Consider the following 6,103-nt stretch of genomic DNA (forward strand, 5'->3'; position numbering starts at 1 on the left):
GTCTACAGAGTGAGTTCCAGGACAGCCAGGGCTACACAGAGAAACCCTGTCTCAAAAAACCAAAGAGAACCTCTTTGTTGGGAATAACTTTGCTTATTTCTGCCCTACTCAGTCAGATTCCTCAAGAGTGATCTGAAATACTTCCCTTAACATCCATAGCTTTTGACTCTGTAGCCTGTGCAGCGTTCACAAGTTTCACTTATTAAAAAATATGCCAGTGATTTCTATTCGTGACATTTCCTCCTTTTGTGTATTCTATTCATGGTTATCATGGGCTGACTCATTATTCACACCCAGAGATTATGTGCATTTACTGCATTCAGTTCCCTTTTACTTTATCAATGGAAGCTACACACCCATCAGTTTTCTGTAGGAGGAGAAAGCTGTAAATACTGGTATCAATTTTGTCTATATTTTTTAGTCCTACTAACAAAAATATGTAAATGAAAAAGAAAAACATGTAACTTATGATGAAGTAGAAGGCATTAAATAAAACAGAATTGCAATCAATACTGTTAAGTTGGATTAAGAGAAGTCAAGGGTAAGTTCTATTTCAACATTTAAGATCACAGTAAGAGCAGCTTCAAAGCAAATCTGCCTTCTTTGCCTAGACTCCTGAACACAGGAACTCACCTTTGTTCCATGTGCTGTTCAATTGTCATAAGAGGGCTATAAGGCAAATACAATGCACACAGGGTGCAATTTACAATCAGCTGGAGGAACCAAGAGCAATAAAACTGGTGAATAACACTTAAGATGATATATAATTAAAATCATGATGCTAATCATGGAACTGATAATTGTTCTGTGTTAGTGTTCTAGAAAGGCTGTATTCTAAAACAGTATTTTTTACTTAAAGGCATGCCACTCACATCATACAGTGAAAATATCATGCATGAGGTCAAGGACACTACAAGAAGAACACCCACAGAGTCAACTAAACTGGGATCATCGGGACTCACAGAGCCTGGGCCACCAATCAGGGAACATGCAGGAGCTGGACCTAGGCTCCCTACACATTTGTTGCAAATGTGCAACTTGGTGTTCATGTGGGTCCCCTAACAAATGAAGTGGGGGCTGTCTCATCCTCTGTTCCCTGCCATTAGATCCCCTTCCCCTTCCTAGACTGCCTGGTTGGTTCTCAGTGTAAGAGGATATGCTTAGTCCTGCTGAGACTAAATGTCCCAGGATGGGGAAGTACCCTAGAGGGTCTCCCCTTCTCTAAAGAGAGGGGAAGGGGAAAATGGGAGGATTTGTAAGGGTGGGAATGGGAAAAGAGGAGTGAAGGGGCTGTGAACAGGATGTAAAGTGAATAAAAATTATATAAGAAAAAGGATGCAATGGGATTTTTGTTTATGTTAATTTTGCACTAACCTTAGTTTCCTTTCTTTGCTAGTATGCTTCAGGATATAAGAGCTTAGTTACTAATGTATAATTACTCAACCACACTTTTGGTTTATTATCAAAGTTAAACTAGTTTAGGAATATCAATAAACAGCTGTTGTAATCCTAAAAAAAAAAAAAATCATGCATGGAATGAACAGCAATTTGAGAAGTTATAAAACTTCCAAATACATAAAGCACTTTACACCAAAATTATCTGGACTCAAAGACTATACAAGACTTATACATAGTGAATTTATACATAGTTAGAATGTTCATTCAATAAATAAATTTCATTTATTCATAAAAAGAGGTCATCCACTATTTATATACAATGTACCCCATTTCAGAACATTCAAGCTGCAGAAACATGGTTTGATTTAAGAGAACTTCACAAAGAATATCTATAATCTCTACAACTACAAAGATATACTTTATAAAAATTGAGCCTGTCTATATCATTCCAGAAGGCAGTATTTCTCTAGGACTAGGTCAAATTTAGACTAATTAATTAATTCAACAAACTTGTCTAAGAACATTTTATATGACTTACTCTAAGTTAGACTCTGGCCTGGTCTACAGAGTTCCAGGACAGCCAGGGCTACACAGAGAAACCCTGTCTCGAAAAACCAAAAAAAAAAAAAAAAAAAAAAAAAAAAAAAAACCGAAAAAACCCCAACCAACCAAAACCTAATGGGACCAATCCCTGTGCTCTCTCTCTCTCTCTCTCTGTGTGTGTGTGTGTGTGTGTGTGTGTGTGTGTGTGTGTGTGTGCGCGTGCCCGAGCGCATGTGTACATATGCACACAAGTGTTGGTAGTGGTGGGGTAGAACTATTGAACACAATGCATACTCTAGGCACTAGGCAAGCACTTCACTACTGAGCTATATCCATAGCCTCCGTATTTTATTTTATTTTATTTTATTTTATTTTATTTTATTTTATTTTATTTTATTTTATTTTATTTTATTTTATTTTATTTTATTTTGAGACAGGCTCTTACTGTGTATCCCAGGCTGGCCCCCAACTTGCTATCATCTTGTTTAGAGCACACGGAACTTAAATCCCAGGTGTGCATGTCTGTAGTCAGTGCTGGGCATAGGAATGAACCTGAACCGGATGGATGGTGGAAGTCTTGAGCCCTAAGGGAAGATCTGCTAGTCTTTGCATCTTGATAGGCCAAAGGGGGTTGATAGTCATTGGAGGTCTCCCCTTCTCTGAGGATAAAGGGAGGGGGGGGGAGAGAAAAGGGAGGGACTGGGAGGAGAGGCGGGAGAGGAAGCTGCCATTGGGATGTAAAGTAAATCAATCAATTAATTAATGGGAGAAAAGAGAGAAGTCTTGAAACCTAACCTAGGTCCTGCCATGGTTAACTCCTGTGTTAATGCAGGAAAATACTTTAATTCCTTTGTACACACATTCTCTTATCAACTCAGAGCAAAAGTTCAAACTTCAAAGTACCTTGTCAAGTTAGTATGTACAGGCTAACAGTATTGTCTACACAGCTCACTCAAATAACTTCAAAACACATCAGATCTCTACATGTCTAGGGCTTTACTGACAAGTCCTTTCCTTAGTATTATTTTTTTTATTAGATATTGTCTTTATTTACATGTCACATGATTTCTCCTTTCCCAGTTTCCCCTCCAAAAAGAAAAGAAAGAAAAAAAAAAAAACAACAACAAGAACAGACCCCTGTTGCCTCCCCCCTCCCCCTGGTTGCTACCCCACCCTCTCCCACTTATTGGCCCTGGCATTCCCCTACACTGGGGCACAGAACCTTCACAGGGCCAAGGGCCTCTCCTCCCATTGATGAGCGACTTTGCAATCCACTACTATACACATGCTGCCAGGGCAATCAGTCCCACCATGTGTACTCCTTGGTTGATTGTTGAGAGGAAGTATTATTTTTAAAAAGAAATTAAAGTGTGAGTTCTGGTCTGGGTGTGCAGCTCATGAAACAAGAAGACAAGCCATTGTTTTCCATCTAGTATTAGATAGAACCTCTATTCTCTCATTGGGAACTCTCACTATCATCTCTGGACATAGGATGGATTCTTCCTCTGTGTGTGAACCTTTCCTCTCCTCTCAAGACAGAAGCCTGCATCTGTAGCACCCCAGGAGTGCCCTAAGAATAAAGTGACCAAACCAGCTCAGTCAGTCAACAGGGTCTCAAGGGAGGGAGTGAGGACTGAAACGAAAGAGACAAGTGGACATTATAGCATGACTCCAGCCAGTGCTGAGGCTGAACCAGCTTTATTTTTTCCCCAGTCTCCTTTTATATCAATCTAGGTACATCCCTAAAACATGGTCAGTTCTTAGATCAAAGACAAAGTAATCAAGCAAGGCAGTAAACAAAGAGATCACTCCTGGTAGTCATCAAGCAAAGCAGTAAACGAAGCCCCATGGTCACTGTTTCTAATATTCTTATCTGAGCCTACTTCCTTGTCCAAGCCCAGTGACAAATGCCACATTTCTAGAAGCGACACCAAAAGCTCTCCACGATAAAGTAAAGCTTGCTAAAGCAAAAACCAAGCAGAACCCAACTACCCTCAACATTGTTTTAAACTTTCCCTCATTCTCTTTAACTCTCTGCAGTCATCTTTCTGCCCCCGATTGTTTTATTCTTCCTTCTAGTTTTCTTCATAGTTCTTGCTGAGAGGTTGACCCAGGAAAATTTTTAAAAAGAAATTCAAGTGTGAGTTCTGGTCTGGGTGTGCAGCTCATGAAACAACAAGACAAGCCATTGTTTTCCATCTAGTATAAGATAGAACCTCTATTCTCTCATTGGGAATGGATGGGATGTTAATTCCTATTTGTTTGTCATACTGAGAAGTCATGGCTTGGGCTTTGTCTTTTCCAGAAAGACAAACTAGACATCAAACTAGATGTCTGACCTGCAGGGGGGCCTAGACAAGAGTGCAGCCTATACACACACCTTCAGCCAACCTTGAAGCTCTGCATGTGGCCCCCAACAGCCTTATCGAGAGATGAAAATAGATCTGGGCATGGTGCTACATGCCTTTAATATCACTTTGAGGGTGAGGATAGAAGACCATGAGTCTGAATTTAGTCTAGGATAGCTACACTGTGACATTCTGTCTCAAGGGAAGTGAAGGAGGAGAAGGGGAGAGAACATGTACCAGGTGCTCTGTGTGAGAAGTGAGATGAGATGCTGGTAGTCTTCAGTCTGTCTCCTGAGGTCCATGACAGAATGAACAACCTAAAAGAGTGACAATTTTGTCAAAGCTATGTGATAGGAGTCCCAGGTACTTTCATTTATATATAAGCCATCAATTAACTTTGTGACATTTAACCTTATTTTTCCTTTGTATTTTTTTAAACCTGTAAAAGAAGTCTAAATAATGTCTAGATTCTTTCTAGCCCTAAAGATATCTTTAAATGCATGGTGGGTGGTTTTTTTTTTTTATTTTTTTTTTTTTATTTAGGGTTGAGGAGTATGGCTACATAAATTCTACATCGCGATGGATTTCTTTCTTTAAAAGGTTCAAGGGTCTATTTTTCTCCATTTCTAGAGCACACTCTGTCATTTATCGGCTGGTACTCTCTTACCAGAAGCCTATGTGTATAGTGTGAACATGCCCTTGTCTTTTAATTACCAACATGACAATAAAACCCAACACTGTCTTCAAATTAATTAAACAATGGTTCTTACCATAGAGGCCATAAGATGGCTCTTTCTACTCAAGCACACACGTGGAGGCAGGGATGACATGGTTTTGCTCACAGACAGAATGAACTTCAGTTTGCAGGTAAAAAGTACTCAGGCAAATGAATATCTTTGAAAGGAATGGTTTGTTGGATCCATGGGCGTCTTAGAAGACAGATACCTTCAGGAAAGACGGGGAATGAATGAGGATATGGGTGTGTGCATTTGGGAAGGGCATTCCTCAGTTCCAGAGTCAGAGGGAACATTGGAGTTCTATCTCCAGGAAGCATGCACATAAGTGTACACCTTCAAAGTGCCAGACATGGGATTCAGGTATTATTTGATTCCCACCATATTATATGATAGGCTGGGTGAGGGATACATTTTCCAGCTCCATCTGGGAATTATATATTTATATATATTATATATTAATTATATATCATATATACATTATATATATTTATATATTTTTAATAAAGGTTGTTACTGCCTCTTCAAAATTCTGTGTTCTTTATATCTTTCATTAAAATATTTATTGTTATGTGTTTGTGTCCACATGTGTATATATGGTTGGGGGTGCACTTGAACCACATAGCATACCTATAGAAGTCAGAAAGCCACATTGTAGAGTCAGTTTTCTCCATGTACTTTTACATGGGTTTCGGGGGAATAATCTCAGGCTCCCACTGAAACATCTTGCTGGCCCCGAATTGTACTGGTTCTTAGTCTTGCCCAGGCTGGGGACTTCATGGCTATGAGAAAATGCTGATGTCTGTGCCCAACCAAATAAGAACTGCCTGGGGCATGGAATGGAGGGGTATATAGAGATAAGCTTTCAAGAGGGTGTCCCTGGCTGGAGAGATGGCTCAGGGGTTAAGAGCACTGACTGTTCTTCCAGAGGTCCTGAGTTCAATTCCCAGCAACCACATGGTGGCTCACAACCATCTGTAATGGGATTTGATGCCCTCTTCTGGTGTATCCAAAGACAGCTACAGTGCACTCATATATATATATATATATATATATATATATATATATATATATATATAT

Source organism: Mastomys coucha, unplaced genomic scaffold (assembly GCF_008632895.1).
Source record: "Mastomys coucha isolate ucsf_1 unplaced genomic scaffold, UCSF_Mcou_1 pScaffold22, whole genome shotgun sequence".
Classification (NCBI taxonomy): domain Eukaryota; kingdom Metazoa; phylum Chordata; class Mammalia; order Rodentia; family Muridae; genus Mastomys; species Mastomys coucha.